The following is a 26,416-nucleotide window of genomic DNA, read 5'->3' on the forward strand; positions in this document are numbered from 1 at the left end:
AGGGCCTTTTTTCTTTTGGCCTGTGGCTTTTTGGTCATTTGGCCTCCAGCCTGCTCTGATGTACTGGGTGCATTTGCCTTTCTTGAGTTTTATCAGCTCACAGTCCAATAAATTCCCCCTGAACCTCCAGCTTATTGACAACTCCACCAAAATTGGCATTGACTGCAAACTTTCTGCAACCAAGTACAGCTCTGGTAAAAGGAATGAGATGAGGACAGACTCAGGATCAGGCCTAGGCTAAGCTTTTACTGTTAACATAACCTCTTCCAAATATATCTGTTTCATACCACAGTGGAAAATTTCCTCAGCCCTCATCCACACCCTTTTCTTGGCCACTTAACCAAAGGCTAAAGTTTATTTCTTGAGGTCAGATCAATCTTTGAGAACTCTTTCTGATCAGCATGGCTTTGACACAATTAATTTAATCAAAATGGTTTTTTTCTAAATTTTACACTGACCTCCCAGCTAAGCTTGTTGTTTCTTCTTCTTGTAATAATCCTCAATCTTTCAGCTATATCTAGTACGACACTCTGAGTTTAGGACTCAATACTTTTTCCAATAGCTTCTTTGGAAAGGTGGCTATAGGAAAATGGAACAGATGTTACCAGTAAATTTGATTGAGGAAAAATGCACAGAAACCCCCTAAACATCCAAAACTTTTGGGTGCCCCTTTCTGCCAAAGCAGATAGTTCATGCTAATGTTCATATGCTGGAAACTGATTCTAGAAACTCAAGCCATTCAGAAATGTTGTGATTATTTTGTCTTGTGTCACACTACAGCAGGCAAGAAATTTTATCCAGCCTAGAAACTCAGGAAGTTTTACATCAGAAGCTTTTCTTCTGTAACATCAATGCTACACCTTTCATAACAATGAAGTGTGCAGAATAGAGTGAGTTTTTGTATCCAGGATGAAGGTCAGCACAACAGCTTCCTATTTCTCTTCATTGTACTATCAAAAACCTGTGGCATCCTTTGTATATTCAAAATTTCAAAAGTATTTATGTATAGCTTTACATATCTACATTGTGCAGTTCAGCTGAAAAAGAAGAAAAAAAAAAAAGAAACTTTATTAATACTTTATTATCTGACCTCAGTAGAAAATTGAGGCAAATTCCTTTGAATCCTGAGTGTAAAGATACTGTATGTCAGAAGCATACAAAAACCTCCTTCAATCTGGAGTTTCTGAGCTCTTCTCTGATCCTGGTAAAGCAAAAAGATCATGTACTGTATAAGAGAAATTCAATAAAGCAGTCAACTACTCCTTTGTTCATATAATCCTTAAATGCTTTTAGATGGATAATCTGTCATTATTCCTTGCTGCCAGTAGAGTCTTTGCCATAGTAGCCTAAGATGGCATGCATCTCACCCACTAGTGTAGACATGTTCATCTGAGCTAGTTGCTATGAGGTCTGTTTACAGTCAGCAGAGAGAAAACTGCTTTAAAATCCATTTTGTCTGATGTATTTTAGGTGAGATAAAATCAATCATTCTTTGGGAGAACATAAAGGAATCATCAAGCAACTAGTGCAGATGTAGCTTTGGTAGATATTTCATCAGATATATGCCCTCACTAACAGCTATTATGCAATGCTTAGTTGTTTTATATATTTAGAACTCTAAGTAGATGTGTGTAGTGGAATTGTCTATGAAAAAATGGGCTTTCAGCTGTCATTGCATGTGAAAGCTGTATTTATATTTAAATGTGAAATGGCTTACAGATTTGGTACCTAAAAATTTCCTTCTTTGCAATTATCGGGTGCATAGACCCCAACCACTAAGAACGTGATGTTACTTAAAATTATATGAGCTATTGACACTCAGTGTCTTCTCAGTCATCTCATGTTGAGGGAAGCTTATTTTATTGGGTCTTTCAGATTTTCATTTAATAAGGTTGTTAGGATTCTCCAAAACTACAGGTTTGTCATAAATGGCAGCACCTCAGAAATGAAACTGCCTATCATTTGCCATTAATCCTTGTTTTTTTCTGCCTTGAGGCCGTGCAGAAAAAATTTGGATTGTCATGGATCTTATTGTTGCAATAAGGAAAAATTTCAGGCATGTCAAGGAGGGGAATTCTCCATCTTGCTGAAATTCTGAACAAATATAAGCAGCATATATTTGGTGGATATGTACTTGGTTTGGTGAAAACTGGTGAATAAATACTGCAAGAACTGTGTATACCTTGTTTTTAGAATCCACACAAGACCGGGTTGGATTTCTCTTGGTTTTTGTTTTTTTTTAACATAATAAATTTTGGTGAACAATCAAAACATTGATTCTACTCCAAGGTATTTGTCAGGTCATTTCTACTGTGGACCACTGGATCAGTGTTCATGTTTTCAGTTCAATGGGTACATTATATTGTTGTGTTCTTGTCAAGCTTGTCTGCATTTCTCTTTCTTTGCAAAACAGTTACAGGCATTTTGGACTTCACATTTTTCCCTTGTTTTCACAATAATATTCTGCTTTAAAAAGTCCACATAACTATGGTAATTAAGAAAATGCATTGTGTTCAATTAAATAATAATAAGCATTCATTACTTATTGAAAGTCCTTTTTTATTTACTACCCATTAAAATTAATGCATAGAAAAATTATATGTTGTGCTCTGAATCATTTTTGTCTGGGTTTTTTTGTTTGTTTGTTTCTTTTGGGGTTTTTTTGTACTGTAGGAGAAAGCAATTTAGGACAATGTGTGCCTGGAAAACTAGAAGTAAAACAAGTCAGATACTAATAAGTCTCCCATTTCTGATTCTGAGGGTATCTGAGAAGCAGCCTAAGCTAAATGGGAAACAGAAGAGGAGCTAAAGGGGTGAAGTGGAATAATCTGTGGGTCAGGGAGCTACTTGCTCTGAGCATCCTGGCCTTTAAGGCCTGGATTAAGGATGTTGTTTCTGTTGCTCAATTTGCTTGGATATGTTCCAGAAGGAAAACAAAAGCAAAATGTTTGCACTGTCACAATCAGGTAGATTGTTCTGGTTTGCACCAGGATAGAACCAATTTTCTTTCTTGGAATTTCACTTTCAGCTAAGCCTCTTCTAAGTAGCCACACCTGGTGAAATTAAAGGCATGTTTCTCAGTCAGTGCCTCCTGGTAGGAATGAGTACACTCTGTTTCTAGTTAAGGCTAGAGAATGGCATGCAGAACTGAGGCCAATGATTGGTTCTGAGGAACATCTTATGCTCTGGAAAGAGAAAGTGAGCAAAGGAGTCACACCTGTGACCCTCCTCTAGGGAGGAGCAGAGCACAAACTTGACCAAACGGAGTATTTGAGGGATCCTGAGGGTCAATTTTTTCTTTATCCATGGCTGTCATCCTTGGAGGATCTTTGTGTTTGTCTGCCTTTGATCCTGATCCATGCCTTCCTGAACCTGCGTGTTCTTGCATCCACCTGTCGTCTGCCACTGACTCCAGAAACCCAGCCTGGGACTTTTCCAGGACCTGCCCTGCAGCCTCGTTGGTGATGTGAGCATTACTGGGGAGGGAAGAGGGGGGGAAATAATATCACTTTTCTGTATATCTGTATATATTTAATTATTTTCCTTTACATTGTTACTGCTTCATTAAAGCTGTGTAGTTTAGCTCCCACCCCATAAGTCTCCCTCCCTTACTCTCCTTTCTCTATTGGGGAAGGGAGGGAGATTAACAGAGAGCAACTCATTCATTTAATTGTTGGCCCAGGGTTACACTGTGACAGTTGGGTTATCTACTTCTTCATCCATGAATAATTAAGCTGAAGTCCTAGCATAATTAGTTGGAGCAGAGAGCAATGTACTGAACCAAACAGTAAAGCTTTGTAGAGCTCAGGAGCTCAGTTTGGCCATTTCCAGAGGAATCTACTTAAGCAAATCAGTTAATAATGTGGTTAAATTTCAATATTCAAAGACTATCTCTGAAGTTTATGAATGATTGCAAGTCTGATAGGGTTTCTAAAAGATTTCCAAACAGACTGCAGAGCTGTCACTGAGGACTGGCTTCACATCCTCTCTTGGGCACAGCCACTCAGTTTGTAATGCAGCCAACAGAGGGAGGTGAACCTCCAGGTCCTCACTGACATCTTTGTTGGGCCTACCTGAGTCCCAGCTATTTTCTATTCCAGTTTTTTCTACTTTTTTATTGTAAAGGAGGCCATAGTGACTTGGCTTCTAGTTGAAGTTGGTTGGGATGAATCCTGGACCAAATAATTTATTTTATTTAATATATAAATGTGTATTTTGTTTCATTGCACGTTGAGGGAAACTGCTATAAAAGAAATTTTTCTTAATTGTATGATGTGTAGGGTAATAAATGAAGCATAATCCTGAAGAATTACTTCAACTATGGCCATTTGTCTTCTGCCAGCAGCCCTTGGGCCTTGGTGATGATGGCAGGATGTCCTTATTACTGTTCAGTGGGAAAATGTTCAAGGATACTCATGTCAGTAAGACAAACAGTTGTAGCTTAAAAAAGCCCTTAGAAACAACTGACATGTATGCATGTGTGTGTGTTTTTAAGTCTATAGATAAACATGACACAAGTAGTATTTATGCATTTATGCTTTAAGGATTGTAGTTGCTGACCGCCGATGCTTGTTTCTATTCTGAATAAAATTAATGAGCATTTTTATATGTCTATTTTATCTTCTCAAGGTAATTCTTAGATCATGCTGCTGCATATAAGCTTAGCACATAATGCTTCAGATAGAGGCATATGGAAGAAAACAGTATGGCTAAATACAAAGGTATCCATACTTTCTTTTCTTTTTCCCCAAATGGATAAGAACATGTTCTTTTGGCACAATCTCCCGTGTCACTAGAGAGATTTTGGTTCTGTTTTGATTTTCTGGAGTCCTGTATTGCTTTAATTATGGTGTTCTGAAAGCTCCATAACTCTTCTGGCATGAATTACAGTGGCATAAGGTTTTCACAGATGTATAGCACTTTTGTACTGCTTTTCACCTGTATCAGCTTCTCTGTTAAACTTTGCACCCTTTGTTTCTCTGGCATTGTTTTGACAGATTCTTCTTTCTCTCTTAAAATGCTTATGTGCAGTCAGGTGCAACTCTTACCAAATAACTGGTGTTATTCATCAAGAACAAGTTAAAATACTAGGAGCCACATGCATCTTACAGCTGTCTTTGCCTTCTGCTTCTTTGACCCTCTTACCCTCTTGCCCTGTGAGGAAAGGGACACGTTTGGAACTTCAGATGGAAAAGAGAGCCTGAAACAGATGTCCAGATTTCATAATGTAACCCCCCCCCCCTCATTTAGAGGTGATAAAATATTTTATTTTGATAAAAATACTTTAATTTTTGACAATTGAAAATTCTATGTTACAGTATTCCATACAAAATAAAACAATTTTTGAAAATTATTTCATAAGGAAAATGACAAAATATTTTGACACTGTCACAATATTTCCCTCCTTTCTCTCCAAAGCAAAATGTCAACAGGATTCACAAGATTTCATTATTTGATACAATTACATTTCTTAGTGGAAAAATATTCCAATTAGTCTTTTTTTTTCCAAACTGAAGAGACATCTCTGAAAATCCAATGTTTATCAGTAAAAGACATGAAAAATTAACTCACTATTTAACTTGCAAATAACCAAGAGGGACTGCCAAAGACATCTGAAATTACCTCATTCCAGGGTGTCACGGTTTAACACTGGCCCGGCAATTAAACCGAATAACAGACGCTCTCTATTAATCTCTCTCTCCTTGATAGAGAAAGGAGAGAGAATAAGGGAGAGAGACTTATGGGTTGGAAACTAAACTACACAACTTTATTGAAACAGTAGTGATAAATAGGTAAAATTACTAAATATATACAAATATACAGGAAAATGGATACCACATTCCTCCCCCCTTTCCCCCAATAACTCTCACGTCACCACCGAGGCTGCAGGGCAGCCCTGGGAAAGTCTAGGCTGGACTCCTGGAGTCGGCAACAGTCGGGAACTGGAGGCAGGAACACACAGATATGGGCTGGCACAGATCAGGACCACAGGCAGACGAACGGACGGGATCCTTCCAGGATGCCGAGAAGGAAGGGAAGCAGGAAATCAGGAAAAGATCTGGCTCGGCCCTCGTGATGCCTCAAATTTATACTGAGTGTGACGTATATGGGATGGAATACTCTGTTTGGTCAATTCTGGCATCTATCTTGTCCGTTCCTCCCTAAAGGAGGGTTCAGGTGGGACCTCTTTACTCCTTCTGGACGGTAAAATGTTTTCCTCAGAGCTGAGCAGTGTCCTTGGCTCTGCATACCAATCTCTAGCAGTAACTATAAACATCAAGTGTTATCAATCCTAGAAGCACACACTGTCTGAGAAACTTGCTGTTAATTTCAGCAAGTGCAACTACTTACAAGAAACTTAGCTAAAAGCAAAAGTACAAGACAGAAAATCACCTTTATCCTGGTCCAAACCAGGACACAGGGCTGTGTCAGAAGGCCAAGAGCAAAAAAATCACCTTGTTAATCAGACAGAATTCCAACCTGAAATTGCTACAGAAGACACCTCTTCATGTGCCTACGAAACACGTTGGTACTTAAATGCTATTATACTGACTAAGCACTGTCATGATGACCAAGACAGTCTGAGCAGACTCTCATGTCTAATGTTTTTAGTAGGCAACCAGGCTGATTTTCTGAAACCATAATATCTCCATAATATTTTCTGAAAGCATAATATCTCCCTAGAAAATGGAGCCTGCAGCCACTGTCAAGGAGAGAAGTTAACCTGTCTGCTCTATCTACCAAAGGATGTCCCCTCCTGGGTTATTTTCTAGTCCACTGTCAGCCAGGTGGACTGTGGCTCTGGAAGCTAAATAGACATGGAAAGCACTGGTGTCATATGGCTGTAAATGTACTTTATGCATTATTATTATCTGGACATATCTAAGAAGGGATTGGCATAGCACAGGTCTTAGGACACTTTAAAGTTTATAGACCAGACTTGGAGCAGATGTCGTGGAAATTGCATGAGAGGTTTTCCTGCATGCCCTGCACTGAGTGGTTTTTGGTGAGCAGGGATCGAATTGTCCCATCAGGTGCCAATAGACTTGAATATTAAAGTAGAAGGATGAGTCCTGTGAATTCCTGGCACACTCTATAGCAGCCATCCCAGTACCTGGCACCTACACTGTTGTGTGAAGCTTTCATCTCCACCTTTCCTGGTTTACCTCGCCGGGCTGGAAAACAGGCAGAGACTGTTGCAGGGCTGGGAGATCAGGGAGTGACAAATGGGGACAAATTCTACTGCAAACTCCACTGCAGTGGAAAGGGGCTGTACAAAGACAGGGAGTTATTCAAGGAGTGCAGCCACAGCTATAGTTTGCCTCTTTCCAGAGCTAGGTGTGTGGGATCTCAAGCTGCACCACTCTTACCCACCAGTGTTGTGTCAGGCAGGGAAGACTGAGGGGGTGATGAAGGAGTCTCAGACAGGAGGTTTGCAATTCCTAATTCTCCAGTGTTGTACCATGAATAACAGTCACACCAATGCTACCTTCAGGGAAATCTCACTTGGCTGTTTTCAGTGGCTTAGAAATGCCCACACAGCTGTCCACCTGTGCAATTCTTCTGGGATTTTTTAGCTTCCCAGAAGGGGAGGTATCCCAGGGTACAGAACCAAGAAAACCATGCCTGTGACTTTTTTTCTGTGCCAGGAAGGGTCTAAATTCCCTTGAGATTCTTTACTGTGATGGTGGGCTCTGCTGTGAAGGGCTAGAGGTGGCCCAGGTCATTGTTCCTTTCCTTGTGAGCCTGCACTGGCATCTCATCGGTGGAGGGTTGCATCTGCTGCCTAAGAGGAACTAACTGTATTCACAGGTTTCTCACTTTAATTATTTTTCCATGGTCTTCTACAGTCTCAATCTTATACATAAATTTATATTTTCAACTGCTCTCACCTGAGGAAATTTGGGGAGCTAGTTCCCTTCATCCAGTCTGAAGTTCTCTGTGCTCAGGGTACACCCATACCAGTCTGTCATGGGATCCTAGTCTGTTCTCATTTTCATGAGGGTGAGATTAAAATGGCAATCCAACAAACATTTACTTTAGTGTGTGCTGAGCACTTTCCAGGCTCCATTGACTGCACTTAGTAGCTCTCCACCCAGATTAATAGGTGCAAAGACAGCTCGTGCCCATATAGAAAATGCATTTCAGATGCCCTAATTCCTAAACTGGACCTCACCCAGAGTTTTGCAACAGCACATTCTTCATGTTTGTCTCAATACATCAGTTCCTACCAGACTTATGGCCTGTGGCCCAAACAGGCACGAAATGGCAACAATTCTTCACACTTTTTGGTTTTGATCTCTGTTACTGTTGTGAGTTATTTTTAATGCTATAAATGTCCTTTCCTCATCTAACTAAAAAAGAGTGTTTTGCACTAGCAGACAGCTGATAGTGATCAGATAGACAGAGTAGCAGCTGATACATAAAAAAAAATTTTTTTTTTCCCATACTCTTTACACATCTCCTGGGGTCTGAAAGGAGATAATGAGTAAAACTAAAAAGTTTGATATCCTTTACAGGAATTTAAATGAATTTGAGACAAACAAAAGGGAGAGAGGAAGACTGAGTTAAATTGTCTGTCAACTTCTCCATTAAACTGGTGATTGTGAGATATTTATGTTTACATATGCACCTCATATTTTAAATAATTAAGTTTGGAAAAAGAATAAGGAAGAGAGGTTGATAAAGTGAGGAAGAAATTGTCAGCAATTAATGAGGCAACCAATTGTCTTATCTCTTTAAATAAATTTATGAACATTTTAAGGATATTTCATAATGACAGCAGTTCAGAAACTAAGAAAATTAAGCTGCATCTCACTAAATGTTCATTTATGGTCATATTGCATCTGTGCCATGCTCCAAATCATTTAAAAAATCTAAGGAGTTTCTTACATTACTAATTTCTTATGAAGTAGTTATCTGGGGCAACATTAAGTGATATAAGGATCAACTACCCCTAGATGATAAAGTAGCAGACCCTTAATATATCTGGAGAAAAACAGCAACTGTTATGTGGAAGAACCCTGTGGAGAGAATTATAGTGTACATTTGCCAGAACTGTGAGTATTGTACAAAAGTCACAAGTAACTCACAGATATAAATATCTATGGAGAAATTGTATATACAAATATTTGCACTTATTAAGTATAATATAACTGGAAGAGCTTTGCCTTCACAGAATCACAGTATGGATGAGGTAAGAAGGCATCTCTGAAGGTCATCCAGGCCTCCTGTTTAGAGCATAGTGAGCTAGAGCAAGAAATGCAAAGCCACGTTCAGCTGAGGTTTGAATAACTCTACAGAGGCTCCATGGCCTCTTCAGGCAACAGCTTCCAGTGATTGAACACCTGTACAGTAGGGAAAAAAAAAATCCCTATGGCCTCTGGAGAGCTCAGAACTGTACCAAGCTATCCAGATGTGTCTCACCAGTGATCGACAGATGGATTGATCACCTCCTTCACCTCCTGGCAATGCTTTCCCTCATACAGCCCAGGGTGCTGCTAGGTGTTTTTTTTTGCTAAAAGAGCATATTGCTAGCTCTTGATAAACTCATTGCTAGATCATGATCATTGTCCACCAGGACTCTTAGGTTCTTTCTTGTCAATTTGTTTTCCAGACTGTTGTTTTCACTGTATTCTGCTGCATGGGTTTATTCCTCCACAGATGCAGGATTTTGCACTTCCCTTGTTGAACTTCATGAGGTTCCTCTTGAGTCACTTCTCCAGTCCCTTCAACTCCCTCTTTATGGCAACAAAACACTCTGATGTATCAGTCACTTCTCCCAGCTTTCTGTCATCTGCATACTAGCCAGGGATTCACTCTGTCTCATCATCCAGTTCATTCATGAAGCTGTTGAATAGTGTCAACCAGGGTATCAAACCATGTGCTGGACTTTGTGCTGTTGGTCACAGTTGTTGAATAAACCCTGCAATTCAGGCCATTTTCAATTCACATTACTGTCCATGCACCTAGTCCATGTTTCATAATTTATTCAGTAGGGATGTTCTGAGGACAATATCAAAGGCCTCTCACCTCATCCACTGTGCTCACCCTCTCACTGTACAAGACTATCAGGTTGGTGAGACATGATTTCCCCCTCATAAATCTGTGTTGACTACTCCCTGTTACTTTCTTGTCCTTCAGGTATCTGGAAATATTTGCAGGATTATTTGCCGTGTCATCTTGCCAGTTGTCAAGATGAAATCTACTGACCCCTAGTTCCCTGGATTCTCTTTCCTGCCCTTCTCCGCTGAGTGATTGCTTTCTTCCAGTCCTTAGGAAATTCTCCAAATTGCCACAAACTTTTGAAGATAATTGAAAGTGGCATTGAAGCCAGGGAGGTTCCTCAGTAACTCTATCTCATTGGGTCCCTTGAAATTATCCAGTTTATTTAAATGTTCTCTAGCCTGATTCTCCTCCATCTTCCTTTCTGTGGACTGTTCCACTGTTCTCAAGGATTTGGGATCCCTGAAAGTTCGTATTACCTTCTAATATGTACCTAAAGACTGGGGCAAGGAGGCCATTGAGTATCTCAGCTTTGTCCTTATCATTTGTTACCAGTTCCCCTGCCCCATTCAGCATCAGGTCCATATTTCCCCTAGTTTTTCATGTGCTGTTATTATACCTGCAGAAGCCTGTCTCTCCAGATTTAACTCTTAAGTGGACTTAATCTTCCCTACAAGAACATGCAGAGTGTGTCTCTGGACTCTTTCAGAGTCATGTCTCCTTGCTGTCACCTCTACCCCCAGGAGCTTCCTGTTCATCTCTGCAGACTTGCTGATACCTTTGCTTGATTTCCTGCTGATCAGGATGGATCATTCTTGAAATTAAAGATGGTGATTTTTGACAACCAATCATCTCTTCTGGACCTCTCTTATCTCTGGGATCATAACCCATAGGATTCTTCCAAGAATGGCCCTGAATAGGCCAGTAGCATTTCCGGAAATAAACAGTCTGAGTCTTTGTGAGACAAAAGATTGATTATTCAGAAATTAGTATATTATGTAGGATTAATTTAAAAGCTAATAACTTGAAAAGGAAGTTGCTATGAACAAACAATTAAACACTCAATAGACAGTGTGATGGGTAAGATTATAAGAAGAATCTTAATATTGTCTCTTGCAAAAGTTTTCTGATAAATATTTACTCAGGATGTACATCACCTCAAATTAGATGGTTTCATGTCTTAAGTATCCTAAAATTATGCAGCTTGGTATGGCACTTTCATCTGTGTAAACTATGTGGAACTCACCAGTGTGAAACATACAGACTAAGTTTCCTGTGAACTGTGGGAAAAAATTACTAAAATTATACCGAAGACTTAAAATAATGCAAACAAAGAACAGCACAGAAACAGCAACAAAGCTGATCCGTGGGCTCAGAACAACATCTATAGAAGAAAAAGACTCAGCACAGGTGGAGTCCTTGCCCTGGAAGTGGATGTAATATGACAGCAGCACATAAAATCATTAAACATTCAGACATAATGCATATAGAATGGTGACTGCTGTTTTTTGTAATCCAAGAGTCAGGGAACACCCACTAAGATTGCTGAGGGAAAGGAAGCAGTTTGCAAGCAATGCATAATTACATTGTGAAACTGGTAGCTAAGGCTTTGGCCCACTGGGTATCAAGGATCCTAAAAGTGTGTACAAGAAGGAGCAGGCAAACTGAGAGAACAGGTCTGTTGATTAGTCTCCAGATATACTGCTTTGCCTCAGGCACCCCTTGATTTTCTCACACCATGCAAAAGATCACTTCATAAATCTCCCCTTTCTCTCAACACTGCCATAAACCTCTGCTCTTGGACACAGTAAGAGGTAGAAAACCAGGCAACTATGGCTTTTGTCTGATCTGTTCTCTTGCACTTTAGTTTCTTATAATTCTTTCCCAGCCACACGTGCTTTTTATTTGATCTAAGCTGAAATTACTGCTTAGAGTGTGCAGCTTTCCTGATATATTGTATTGAGTCTGTCTGGGATGGAGTTAAGTTTCCCCAGAGCAGCTCTCATGGTGCTGTGCTTTGTATTTTATCTATGATGGAGATGATAACACACTGATGTTTTGGCCATTGCTGAGCAGTGCTCCCACAGCATCAAGGCTGCCTCCCCAGCCCCATCCCAAAGGCTAGTGGTACAGGGATGGGCAAGAGGTTTTGAAGTGACATAGTCAAGGCAGCTGAGCCAAACTAATCAAAGGGATATCCCATGCTGAATGATGACATGTTCAGCAATAAAGGCTGAAAAGGAGGAGGAAGAAGGTGTGCAGTCTTTATTAAGGCATTTGTCTTTCAAAGCAACCACTATCCTGGAGTCTTACTTCCCAAGAAGTGGCTGGACATCTGCTGATGGGAAGCAGAGAATAAATCTTTTTTGTTTTCTTTGCTTCTGCACATGGCCTTTGTTTTCGTTCATTCAACTGCCCTTATCTCAATTTTTAAATTTTATTTTCTGTCCTGCTTATTAAATATTTCTGTCCTGCTGAGGAGGCAAAGTGAGAGAGCAGCTTTGTAGATGCTTGGCAGCTGGCCAAGGTCAACCCACCACAGGCTTTTCTGGCACCCAACAGTGGGGCTCTAGAGGAATTTGAGACAAGAACAGTAATTGTGTAAGGTAACAGGCAAAACATGGACTGGACATTGCCAGAGAGCAGCATAATTGTGGGGATTTTTTGTTGTGAAGACAGAAGGAATGCATGTAAGTTGTCCACTTTTGTCAATGTTGTGGTGATATTATTTTGAATTTGGCATGGGGAATTCTTTATGTTGATGTAAGCATATTTTGTGAAGCTTCTAAGGTGAATGCATATTTTAATGATAATTCTTAAATATGTGATTCACAGAGGGAAAGGGTAGAATTTTTTTTGCTTTATGTGGCAAAGTTTTGGTAGCAGGGGAAGGCTGCAGGGGGGGCTTCTGTGAGAAGACACCAGGACCTGCTTCCATGTCAGACACAGGCAGTTCCAGCCAGCTCCAAAATCAGACCCACCACTGGCCAAAGCTGAGCTCTGAAATGACAGTGGTGGAGCTTCTGTGATAACACATTTAGGAAAACGTAAAAAACCTGTGCAAGAGCTATGAGGGAAAGGAGTGAGAAAACACAGGAGAAACAACTCTGCAGACACCAAGGTCAGTAAAGGAGGGGGAGAATGTTCTTTGGCAGTCAGAGCAGAGATTCCCCTTGTAGAGTATGGAGAAGGCTATGGTGACACAGGTTGTCCCCTGGCAACCCATGGAGGACCACAGTGGAGCAGATATCCACCTGCAGCCTGTGGAGGATACCATGCTGGAAAAGGTGGATGTTCTCTGAAGGGTGCTGCAACCTATGGAGAGCCCACAAATGTTCCTGATCACATTCCTGGGAGGAGCTGTGTCCCCGGGTCTTCCCACAGAGGAAGGTCTTCTGGCAGGACCTGTGATCTCAAGAGGTACCTCTGCTGGAGGCATCCATTCCTGAAGTGTGTACATCATCTAAGGGGCTCATACTGGAGTAGACCTGGAAGAACTGTAGCCTGGGACAAGGACCCATGGTGGAGAAGGGAATGAAGGACCCATGGGAGGGCCCCACTGCTGGAGTGGGAAGGGAGTTAGGAAGAAGCAGCAGCAGAGGCAAAGTGTTACAGACTGACCACAATCTCCTTTCCACTTTCCCCTGCATCACATGTGAGGGGGAAGGCAGAAGAGTCAGAAGTGAATTTGAGCCTGGGAATAAGGGGAGGTGGAGGGAAGGGATTTTTAATTTTGCTTTTACTTCTTGGTATCCTACTTTGTTATTAACTGCCAATAAATAACATTATTTCCCCCAGGTTGAGTGTTTTGCCCTTGACATCCCCCTCCTTATCTAATCCCACAAACTACAAGGTCATTACTGCTGAGAAGGGGGAGTGATTGAAAGGTTTAGTTGGCACCTGATGGCCAGCCCAGGTCAACACACCACATACACACAGGTGACAGAAAACCAGACCTTTTTTAATGTTCAGAGGGTAATAGAAGCAAAAGTAATACTAGTAAGACATTCAAACTAAAGCTTTTAATGTAAAAATTCAAAGGTCACAAAATCTCAGAATTAAATGGATGACTTTGATCCTATTCTCTGCCTGCCTTTTAAAGATAGGCTGATCAAACTCTTTGGTCAGACAGGATAATGAAATAAAGAGGTATATCCAGGGGCAGGCTGCAGCTTTAGAGCCCTAAACTTGAAACAAGTTTTTCTCTGTCAGTCTGAATATATCCCTCTTGAACTCATGTTTTACTGCTTTGTGTCCTTTTGAAGAGAAGATAGTCCTTGCCTTAGAGCTGGAAGTGGTGACTAATTGAGGATTTGAATCATTGTAATTCTACTGTTGAATCGCCAAATTTTATAGTAGTCAGGAGAACTATATATCTGTGTGAACAAGTACATATATATACACACATAAACTTTGTGTGTGCATCTTGTGCCAACAACACAAGATGGACATTCTTATGACTGCAAAATCTAGATAAACTATCAAATAGCTGATATTCTGGAATGGCAGCACTGACATATTATCAGAAGGAAAGAAGTACTGTTGGTAATTGTGTCTTTACAAAAGACACTAGCCTTCAATCTATACACTGGAGAACAGATGCTTAAATAAAGATAGGGATTGCTTTTGCCTTGATGTGACAGGTGATAGATCTATTGACAGAAAGAGACCCTGAACCAGGGAAGTGATTCTCCTTTGGACTTGGTTTTGGTCAGTAGTTAAGACATTAGAGAAAATTTAATTTTCTAGAAAAAGAGAATGAGTTAAATCTAATTTGCCTCAATCTCAGTAAAGTGTTTGATCCAACTGCTATAAAGAAAACTATAAGATTTTCTTAAAAAAAGAGAAGCTGGAGGCTAGCAGAATAATTGCAGACTCAGGTTTTCACAGAGAATACCAGATAAGTTCATACAAGTTTCTGATGCCACAAACTTAAGTAGCATTGTCACTTCAAAAGAAAACTAGTCTGGAGGAGGAATTTCAGGAGGAAATGGGTGACCTTGAGAAGTGAGGGTTGAAGCAGTAAAATACGCAGTGGTACAAACCAAGTTTTTATGTAGAAAACCTAAGTCCCTAAAGATTAAACCATTTGTTTATGAAATTAAATATTTGGCAGATTGCCTGCAGTCACTTGTAATGAATCTTGGGCCTGGTTTGCTACTTCTAAGCAGTCCTTTCCCTGTTTAACCAGTGCAGTCCCAAGCACGGCAAAGTAAAGATACTGTTAATGCTGGAAAGCTTTACATTGGCATTTTAGGGAAGGGCTCATTTCTATAGGTCCATGAGAAAGTTCTGTAAGTTTACGTTTGAGGAAGTGGCAGCAGAGGAACATGTCATATTGAGTTGATGGAGCAAGTTCAGAGGAGGGCAAGCAAGCTGGTGAAGGATGTAGAGCACAATTCCTGTGAGGAGAGGCTGAGGAAATAGGGAGGAGGCTGAGAGGAGACCTTATCACTCTCTACAGCTACCTGAAAAGAGGCTGTAGTGAGTTGGATGTTGGTCTTTTCTCTCAAGTAAATAATGATAGGACAGTAGGAAATGGCCTGAAGTTGCACCTGGGGAGGTTTAAAGTAGATATTAGGAAGAATATCTTCACTCAGAGAGTATTCAGGCACTGGAATGGGCTGCCCGGGAAGGGAGTGGAGTCACCATCCCTGGAGGTATTAAAAAACCATGTAAGTGAGGCACTTCATGACATGTTCTAGTGGGCATGGTGGGTTTTTTTGTTTGTTTTGGTGTGAGTGTTGATGGTTGGATGCAGAGATCTTAGATGTCTTTTCCAACCATGGCAATTCTGTGATATCAACCACCTGTGTCTGGGAAAAGGACAAATGTTTAATCTAGGTAGAACATGTAGATTATGAGCTTTTTGGTTGTGGTGTGATTGTCCACAGGCCAACCTCTAGAGGGAAGTGAGACAGAAAAAGGTGATGTAGAGTTGACTTGGTATCCTTTTATACTCCGTATCTCTGCTGGGTAGAGTTCTACCCAGCACAAGTGTTTTCAGACTCACAGCTGTTTCTTCATGGCTGCTCTTTTATCCAGAAGTAGTAAGACAACCAACCATGAGAGTAGAGAGAGACATGCAGGCTCCAGTCCAGTCTGTTTCCTCAGGAAGGTGAAGCAATGGCCTCCCAGTGTATGGAAGTCACACTGGGAGCACCCAGAGGACCAGAGATTTTTGCAGCTTTCTGTGTTTTGGCTTAGGTTGTTTCACTTGATTTGAATAAGCATTTCTGGGCAATAGGTCTTGAGTCCAGCTAGTAAGTTTCTGTAGCACAAACACAGCCAGCAGCTTCTTGCAGTCCCAGTGCTGCAATTCCTCCTTTCTCTTTTGCACTCATTGGGCTTCTGTGAGTCCAGACAAAGCACCTCACCTGTGTTCTGACATGCCTCTATCACTGCATTTCACAGTGTTACTTCTCAGTTATGCCACCTCAAATGTCTGGACTCATAATAAATAAATACCATTTTCTCCCTGAAGCTTGCTTTCTTAGACCAAGTAGCAATCAATATTGTGGCCATGCTGTAGGAGGTTGCAAATCACTTTTAATTTTCAGTTCTCAGGCCAGAGATGAAACTCTTTTTTCCCCCTATAACACAGAACAGTTTTTTACACAAGACAATGGCAGTGAACACTTGTCCATACATAACCTAATTCCCTTCATCTTGAGACATATTTAGGCATGAACAGTTTATCTTTTGATATCCGTTTCTTTTATCTTCAGTCTTCTTAAGGTCACAAACTGCAAATGAAAATGTTGCTGAATTAATATGCTCTTCACTGCTATTTTTTCCTCCAGTTAATTTTTCACAAGGCATACAGAACAGGTTGACAATTTAGGTTTGATAGAACAAAAGGATGTGTGCAAAGATGTTAAGTGTCTTCATACAAATGCCTGGATACTTTTCTGTATAATTTTAAAAGCTGAAAATTTGCATTTACTTTTAATGTCATGTCTACTCACCTTGTCAAATATGCAGCTGTTGCTTCAGCTGGACACCACAAAACTGCATGTTGAAGATGCTCTCTGCTCCTGGTCTTTCTGGAGCATGGCTGCTGTGCACTTACTTTGGCTGTCAAAGGCAGGGAGCCCTTGGCAGCACTCCTACATAATTCCTTGGCTCCTTGTCCAGCACATCACTCTGTCCATTACAGTGTCTGAATATTTGTATCTGAGATGAGCTCCTTCAGTTTCTTCATGTGCTGTCTTCCTTCTGCACATGGGGAGGGATCATCCTCACTCCTTTTATAACCAGGAGAGGATTTATTGCTTTACATGCATCGCTCTATGGAAGCAGATATTGTTTTATTCCACTGTAAAAGTCATTCATGAACAAAGATTAAATATGATCTTAATCTTTATCCAGGCAGAGCTCAGAAATCACAGCAATAGATATTTTATTATCCTGTTCAGAAACCAAGGGCTGTGGAAAAGGGGCAGAACTGAGTTACAGATCACATTTCCTATACTGAGAATGAGGTGATGTGAGTTAGCACGGTTTTGGTGATGCTTGTCCTGGTTTAGGCTGGGATAGAAATAAGTTTCTTCAGAGTATCTAGAGTAACACTATGTTTTGGCTTTTGTGTGAGGTTTGCTATGAAAAGAATGTTGATAATGCACTGATGTTTTGAATTGTTTCCAGGAGATCAAGGAACTCATGTTTTGCTGGTGTGTGTGTGTGACGAAGAATTTGGGAGTGAGTATAACCACTACAATGGGTCCAAATTGTCCAATTGACTATCCCATATCATGCAATGTCATGCTGAGCATATAGGTGAGAGCTGGCTGGGAAGTGTCTCTCACTTTTTTGGGGTTGCAGTTACAGGATCTCTCTCCTCGTCTGGCATTATGAGCAGGGAACAAAGTAAGCTTTGGTTGGTGGGTGGTGATCAACCAGGTTGTGGATTTCTAGAGAATATATGTTCCAAATTTGGTTGGTTCATTTGCTCTCCTCCCCTCATCCTGGGAATCTGAAGTTGAGCATAAAGAAAAAGACCTAAAGGATCAAGGGACCTGCAGCTATATGGGAGAGGGAGGATCACTCTGCCATTCTTCAGAAGCCAAATAAATTTGCATCATAAACTGAATCAGAGTAGGATTTGATGAATTGGTCCCCTGCAGTCTTCCAACCACAGATTTTTCAGTTACTCTTGCTACTTCAATGTTATATCATTAATGAGAATATTTATTTTAGTGTTTTCTGTCAGTGTTTCTTTGTACATGTCTCTTGGTACAGCATCTTTGGCTCTCACTTGCCTACTGTGCTAAGATAAATGTCACATTATCCTTCCAAGGTGTACCTGGTGACTGTGGTGCCTCTGCTCCAAGGGCAATTCTGATGCCACAGCACGTTCCAGCTTGTTTATCAAATCCTTAACTTACAGAAGCTGATAGTGTGCCAGATCATCTGCAGTTGATTGAAAAGAGACATGGCAAGAAGATAAGAAAACACCCCATTTGTCTACTGATGTCTGCTAGGTCTTTTATATCTTTTCAGTACTTGATGATCTCTGAAGTCCCTTCCAACCCAGCCAATTCTATGATTCTATACTTTACAAGAAAGTTCACAGGGTAGTTTCTTCTGTGCGTAACCCTGCAGAAGAAGTATTTTGTTGTTTCTTTCTTTGTTCCTTTCTAAAAATTGAATGTTTCCCCTCCTTTCTTTTTGTAGTGTCAAAAATGAACCAGATTTTTACAATTCTCTCTTCCCTCCCAACTGATGAGGAAATCTTCTATACCAGTGTGTTCTCTGGTATGAGCCATTTCCACAGAGTGGGGTTCACAGCTTCTGAGGTAGCAATTAATACTTCAGATTCACCAGAGAAAAGCTCTTTTACTTTATAGAGAAAAGTCCTTCATCAGAGAACTGGAGAAAGAATTACTTCTTCACTGGGGATGACAGGCAGATAAGATTTCATGTATATTTTAAAATATTAATAAAATCTGTGTGAAAAACAGATTCAGCTCTGGATATTTTTTAATGCATTTTCAGGCTGATGACTATTGTGTATCTACCCATCTTATCCTTCCAGCCACTGAAACAAAGGAAACTGGATTTTAAATATGCTGATAAACAGTGCTATACCCATTTGCACTTTTCATATCTTCCTTCCAACACCTTTCTGTATGCAGGCTCTAGGACAGACAGTCCCATGGGTGACCACCACAGTTAAAGCCAGTACACAGCTTCCTCCAGCTGTGATGGTGAAAGGTCTGCTATGTATTAACTACTGAAATGGCTTTCATAAAGCAAGGGCAGAGTGTTAGATGGAAGCATGAATGCTCTTAAATAAAAGTTTCCTGAACTCATGCTTTCTGAAGCATCAAATGATGAGAAAATTGCAGCAGAGAAGGACAGGTAATAAAACAACTTCTCCCTCAAAATCCTGGTCAGGATCCTTATGGTAATTCTGTAGTCACCAATCTATTTTTGTAACAATTAATTTCTCAAACTGAACAGAGAAGAGTGGTTAAATAGCATATCTGGCCCTGAAATATTATTTCTTGATGTTATGACTTGAAAAAGGACAACTGCAAATGGCAATTGTGATAAAGTTCCTGTGCCATCCACTGTGCTCCTATGTCAGCACTCACTGGGCAGGGAGAGGAGAGGAAACTGAATGAAGCCTTCATCTCATTCACATAACCTGATTGATATTTAATGATGATGATATTTAAATCCAGCTCTCATTCCACTTTATATTTTTATTCCACTCAGCTTCCAGTGAAGTGTTCCTGTGTTCTTAAGTTAAAAGGAGCATGATTAGATAGAAGAGTTCAACATGTTCATTCACAGAAAGCAATATCTAAAATTCTTCCTAAATCTGATTAGTTATTTTTCCCTTAAGTAGCAGTAACTATGTTCATGTACTTTGCCATAAGACACTGGCCAAATGCCATCACAATAGCCCACTGATGTCCTACATAGAAGACAGAGGCTGAAAAGGCTCCAGGGGAGATACTTTGGGAAGGCTGAAACGTTGGCCTTTGTCTTCTAGAAATTCTTTCTAAACTTTCTTAATGGCCCTGCTCCCTGCCAACTCATGTTCATCCTCTTGGCCAGTGAGTGGGATGTGGGAAAGGAGCCTAAATGACTGCATCTTAAAATCTGTGGTGTCCTGCTTAATTCATTGGATCAACATGATTTGTTACAGTACAGGAATGTAAGCATGACTGTGCTTATGTTTATCTTTGGTGATATTACACCTTTTTGTATGCTCAATTATTTTTTTCTGAGCAGGCAAGGTATGCCATAGAAGACATGTCTGGGATTTTGACTCAGTATTGCTCTGTGCTTCATGTTTTACATGTTTCATTGTGTTAATCATCACTAATAACATAAACCCCAGAAGATAAGGACAGAAAGGACAAACGATACTCTCTTAAGGACAAACTCTTTCTGTATGTCAGTTTGGAGAAAGCCTTTTATGTAGCGACAATCATCTCCACAGGAAGCCTCTTTCCTTGCCAAGAAGTAAACAATGGTCTGAGGTTTTAGGTTCCTCAATCAATTGCCTTATGAGAGTTTTACTGGTCTAAGAGCTGAAGTGTAGAGCAGCAAGAGCTGGGGGGAGAGAGTGACTACACCAGAGTGCAGGGGTTATGGGCCAGCTGGAATCACCTAAGGCTTCCCTCATTCCTCAGGGAGCCACTGGGAACCCTACCAAAAAGCCTTATCCCTCCCCAGGGAGACCTGAGAGCAGCACTGAGCACAGCAGGGAAATACATTTGCTGGTTTTTGAGTCTCACATTACATTTCAGTCTCAGCAGGTGAGGAGGGAGCTATGGACCAGCAGATGGGGGACTCTTCTACTGGATACTAGCACATAAAAAAGGACTCATGAAACTATAAAGGGTATTGCAGAGCTGCCAAATATAGGTATTACCCTGGCTTTTAGGTATATTATCTAAGATGTCAGAGATCTTGTTGACATGTTTCTTTTTAAAGTTTAATTTCTTCCTATGCCTGTCCTTGTGTTGCTGTCTGTTTACATCGTGAAACCACTTGGTCTCAGAGTCTTCTGTCAGATAGCTGATGCAAACTGGAGGCTGCCTAATATTCAGTGTTAGTGGTTGCATAAAGCAAATGGTGGCACATATAAGTTGCTTTGGTCAAACATGTTTAAAATACTCAAACACAGAAATGCAATTACAGGTGGTTATTTGTGTGTGTGTGTGTAAATATTTCTAGTGATCAAAAAGGTCTTTGTGGACAATTCGTAAGCATGACATTGTCTGATAAACTAATCTATACAGAGAGTTTATTTTACTATGCAGCAGTTCCTTCAGAAAGTTAATAACGAAGAAATAGACCATAGTTTGAAATTTTGATCCAGGGTGTTTAGAAATGAATGTGTAAATCACAAATGTAAATAGTCTGTATTTTTATAATCTGCAAAACAAATATTTTACATTATGTGCCTAAACATGAGGATCATGTGTGAAAACTGATCTTCAGTATGGGCATCTCTCAAAATGAACTTCAGCATAATAGGGATAAAGGCAATTATATACAGTCATAAAATCAGATAATAATCTAGAAATGAGCATCACTAAAGTCAGGCAAGGCATTGTTCTGCCTCTAATGGGCATATATGCTTCATGAGGAAGTTCATCAAAATCTAGCCTTCATTTGTCTTAATTTAGCCATTACTTATTTAGTCATCTAGTATTCCTAGGAGAGACTGAGTAAAATTAAGACAAGTGAGGATTACATAGGTAGGACTATCTGGTTGTTTGAAACAGAATCATGCCGTGATACTTCTCTGAAATAAGCAGACAGTGAACACTGATATGTCAAAACACACCACAGATTGATTTCAGCTCAGACAACCTCAGACATAATGATTAGTGCAGATGATAGGTAATGCTGCAATTTGCATACTGTGGATTAGTGCTTAACCTAAGTGATTACCATAGGTAAACCCTGCCTCTCCCTCCTACATTCCTTCAACTGCAGACACTCAGGCACGACTTTAAACAGGTCCCCCGTGTGCCATACTCATTAGCATGATCAATGGTATGAAATGAAATGAAATATGCAGTCCAAAAGCAAAGGATCAGCTTTATGAATTTTGCATCCAAATAAAGCATCTTAAGTTATCAAAGTCTGAGCTGAAAACACTCTCTAGTTACTTATATATCCACATGAAACTTGCTGCTCTTCTAAAACAGCTAGATACCTTAACAACCACTGAATATTAGTAATTTGAAAGCAACTACCCAACCTCAAGTTTTACAGTAACTAATTTTCTTTTGACAGAGAGAAAGGTAATATTCTTGAACTACTTTAAGACTTAAAAAAAGTTCAGGTTTGATTTTGATTTTTTCCACGTTGAAGAAATGTGGAAATGTATGTTCTAACTAAACAAAACAGATTTGTAGGTAGCATCACTGGTACAGGAAATGTAGTGCTGGCACACCATCCACATATTTTGTTGAAAAATGCATTTTGAAGCTTTTTATTTTCTGGTTGCAGTGGGAGGTGATAACTGTTATACATGAAACACCTAACAGATTCTTGAACCTTGAAAATCTCAGCCTGAAGATATTTGGTATTTTAAATAGTTGTCCTGATATTTTTGTGAAGATTGGAGAGACGCATTCCAGGGTTTTATGATAACATGGAATTCTGTAACTGTGATTTAGGGATTCATGCACATTCTGTAGTTGAGACCAGTCACTAGGGTCTATAATGTCTATCATCCCAGAATTTCTATATTTATAGAATCATAGAATGGCTTGGGTTGAAAGGGACCTTAAAGATCTATCCCCAACCCTGCTACATGGGCAGGGACACCTTCCGCTAGACCAGGTTGCTCAAAGCTCCATCCAATCTGACTTTTGAAACTGAATTTACATATCAGAAAAATGATGGGTCTAGGTATATGGTTACCAATATTGAAGGATCCTAAAGACCTTTCTATGCTATTTACATGCTACAAGCCCCAAATTTTTTAGATATAGCTGTACTCTTGTTGAAGCTAGAAAATTACCCTTCAAATATTACCTCCAAAATGAAGTAAGTAGCCTATTTTCAGAGACATCACATATTCCAGAAAGGTAATTTCTCACTGCAACATTTTACTGTTTGAGGCCAAGAATCTCACAAGGATAAAAAAAGCAACAAAATGTCAATCTTTTGCAATCAGCTAACCTTGGATCACGATCTATGATCTATTTCAGGTATGACAGCCCACACCTGAGCTCTTCAGAAGTCAGAGGAAATTTGTCCTCTTCTTTTGACTTCTATTGCGATGAGAACAGTGTTTAAAATTATTTTCTGTAAGTATGTGGAAGAAGAGTCTTGATGCAGACCTGACATAACATTCTTTTATTTAATAAATGTGGACCATTCTTAGTCATATGGATGCCAGAGGAGCTCCTTGAAACTCCTGCATCTTCTTTTCTTTACAAAGAGTGTGGTCAATACACCTACCATTCATCTCTCTTCTCAGTGCCAGTTTACAGTGTGTAGCTTCATATTTCAGCCTTCTCATGTCTGGGCAAGTTCACTGAGCTCTTGCAAAAGGGGAAAAAAAGAGGGAAGAAAAGCTTGTTCTCTGGATTCAGTGTAATACTATGTATGAGCAAAGAAGTTACAAAATATCCCTGTCTATAGAATCCCTGTTTTCAGTGAATCATTTGCATCCAGTCTAAGGAAGTTCTTCACACCTAGAGAAAGGCAACTTAAAAGAAAAAAAACATTCAGCCTCTCTGTGGTCTGAAATATGGTTTTCAGTATGAAGCATCACTGGTGTTTTCTGTCAAATCCATAGCTCCTAAGCCATAGTAAAACTGAAAGAAAATGGATTTCAATTTGAAATGTATAATTTTTCCCTATCTGGTGTGGATATTGGAATAATTGTCCTTTTGCAACAACAAAAAGGTGAGGTTGTGAATTTGTTTTCACTTTGAAGCTCTTGTTTGCCTTCCTCTGAGGGAAAGCAAATTTTTATCAGAGCAGGTGCTGTTCCAGGTCTTTCAGTGATTATATGAAGATAGGCTGTTTCATTTTGCACACAGTGTAAACACAGCACATAAGCCAGGATTGCACAGAACTGGATTTAAATGAGACATTTGGAGGACTTTACTCTGTTACTACAGCATGAAGGAGTCAGCCACAGTTTGGAAAATAACTTGCTGTTGTCACAGTGCTTGCAGCTGGAATAGGGTTGACTCAAATTGTCAAGAACAAAATTGATTTTGGAACACACTACAGAGATGTGGCTTATTCTGTCAAAAATGATTATACACTAAGAATCTGATGACTCTGTAATGTCATGTGTGCTCCTCTCTGTCTTTCTTTCTTTGATAACAGGGTCTTAGCAGTTTTCCTAACTAGCATTTTCTTCTCAAAATGTCTGCTGTAAGGAGGATTGTATCATGCACTTCAACTCAGATTTGTGAAGCTTAGGAAAAGCAGAGTGCTCAGAGAAGTCTGAGAGCTACTTATTTAATTGCTTACTTATTTATTTTTGGTGCTCACATAATTAGGCTTGTCATGATTAGTTTTAATATGATGAATTACAAAGATAAGAGTGTAGCATGCTTTATGCTCATCCATTTCACTGAAAAATGCAGCAGAAATCTTCCTTATTGTCTGCAGTGTACTTTCACTAACCTAACAGTATGTTTAGTGAAGGCAGAAATCAGTCTTCTGAAGCCTGTAGAAATGTCATTAGGTCTGGTGTGAACTATGCAGGTTTTCCTTTCCTTGTTTACTTTGTTTTTGAAACTAGAGACTTAACTTTGACAGAAGCTGGTTCTTTGCTGGTTCTTTTGCCTGTTCTTTTCTTTCTTGCCATTGATTCCTAAGTGTAATCTTCAGTGATGATGGCTCTTCTATCTGGATGCAAGCCTCCATATCCAGTTAACATTAAAAATTGAACAGGTTGATTTAAGTAACAAATATAACTGATTTCATATTTTATTCTGCTCACATACATTCACCTGGGTCGAATTCTAAAACCTTTTCTGTAGAGTGAAACACAACTCATTAAGGATTATTTTAAGAACACTCTCTTGTTGTAAGACTCCATCTATGGGATACTTTTATGTTCTGATCATCATCACAGCATATCCCTGGGACAATTAATTTACTGTAAAATAAAGTTTATTTGTGTCAAATGTAATTTACACTAGGAAAGAAGAAGACATGCTACACAGGCAACCTATATAACTTGATAATTTTCATACTGACTTTGTAGAGGTCAGTTTAAAGTTGTTCGGTTCAGAGAGGTAATTCATACTCAATCTCTTTTTCAGCAAATTATTGCTGACTTATTAAGTACTGTAGTTATCACTCAGAAACCAATGTGAATAGTTGCTAAACACCAATCTTCTGTATTACTTTGGACAATTACCTTCATAGAATCATAGAACTGGCTGGGTTGGAAGGGACCTCAGAGATCATCAAGTCCAATCCTTGATCCACTACCGCTGCAGTTACCAGACAATGGCACTGAGTGCCACATCCAGTCTCTTTTTAAATATCTCCAGGGACGGAGAATCGACTACTTTCCAGGGCAGCCCATTCCAATGCCTGATCACCCTCTCCATAAAGAAATTCTTTCTAATATCCAACCTAAACCTCCCCTGGCACAACTTAAGACCGTGCCCTCTTGTCTTGCTGAGAGTTGCCTGGGAAAAGAGACCAACCCCCACCTGGCTACCCCCTCCTTTCAGGGAGTTGTAGAGAGTGATGAGGTCTCCCCTGAGCCTCTTCTTCTTCAGGCTGAACAGCCCCAGCTCCCTCAGCCTCTCCTCATAGGATCTGTGCTCGAGTCCTTTCACCAGCCTAGTTGCCCTCCTTTGGATCCGCTCCACGACCTCGATATCCTTCCTAAACTTAGGGGCCCAGAACTGGACACAGAACTCTAGGTGTGGCCTCGTCAGAGCTGAGTACAGGGGCATAATCACTTCCTTGGACCTGCTGGCCTCGCTGTTCCTGATACAGGCCAGGATGCCATTGGCTTCTTGGCCACCTGGGCACACTGCTGGCTCATGTTCAGCTTCCTGTCAATCCAGACTCCCAGGTCCCTCTCTGCCTGGCTGCTCTCCAACCACTCTGTGCCCAGCCTGGAGCTCCCCATGGGGTTGTTGTGGCCAAAGTGCAGGACCTGGCACTTGGCCTTGTTGAACCTCATCCCGTTGGAATCAGCCCAACTCTCCAGTCTGTCCAGGTCCCTCTGCAGAGCCCTCCTGCCTTCCAGCTGATCGACACTTCCCCCCAGCTTAGTGTCATCTGCAAACTTGCTGATGATAGACTCAATCCCCTCATCTAAATCATCAATAAAGATATTAAACAGAACTGGGCCCAAGGCTGATCCCTGATTCACAAGTCTCTTTTTCTATCTGTTGCCTTGTGTAAATACTCAACACAACAGGGTCAGGAGTTGGTTTCT

The sequence above is a fragment of the Calypte anna genome, chromosome 3 (genome assembly GCF_003957555.1).
Source record: "Calypte anna isolate BGI_N300 chromosome 3, bCalAnn1_v1.p, whole genome shotgun sequence".
NCBI lineage: Eukaryota > Metazoa > Chordata > Aves > Apodiformes > Trochilidae > Calypte > Calypte anna.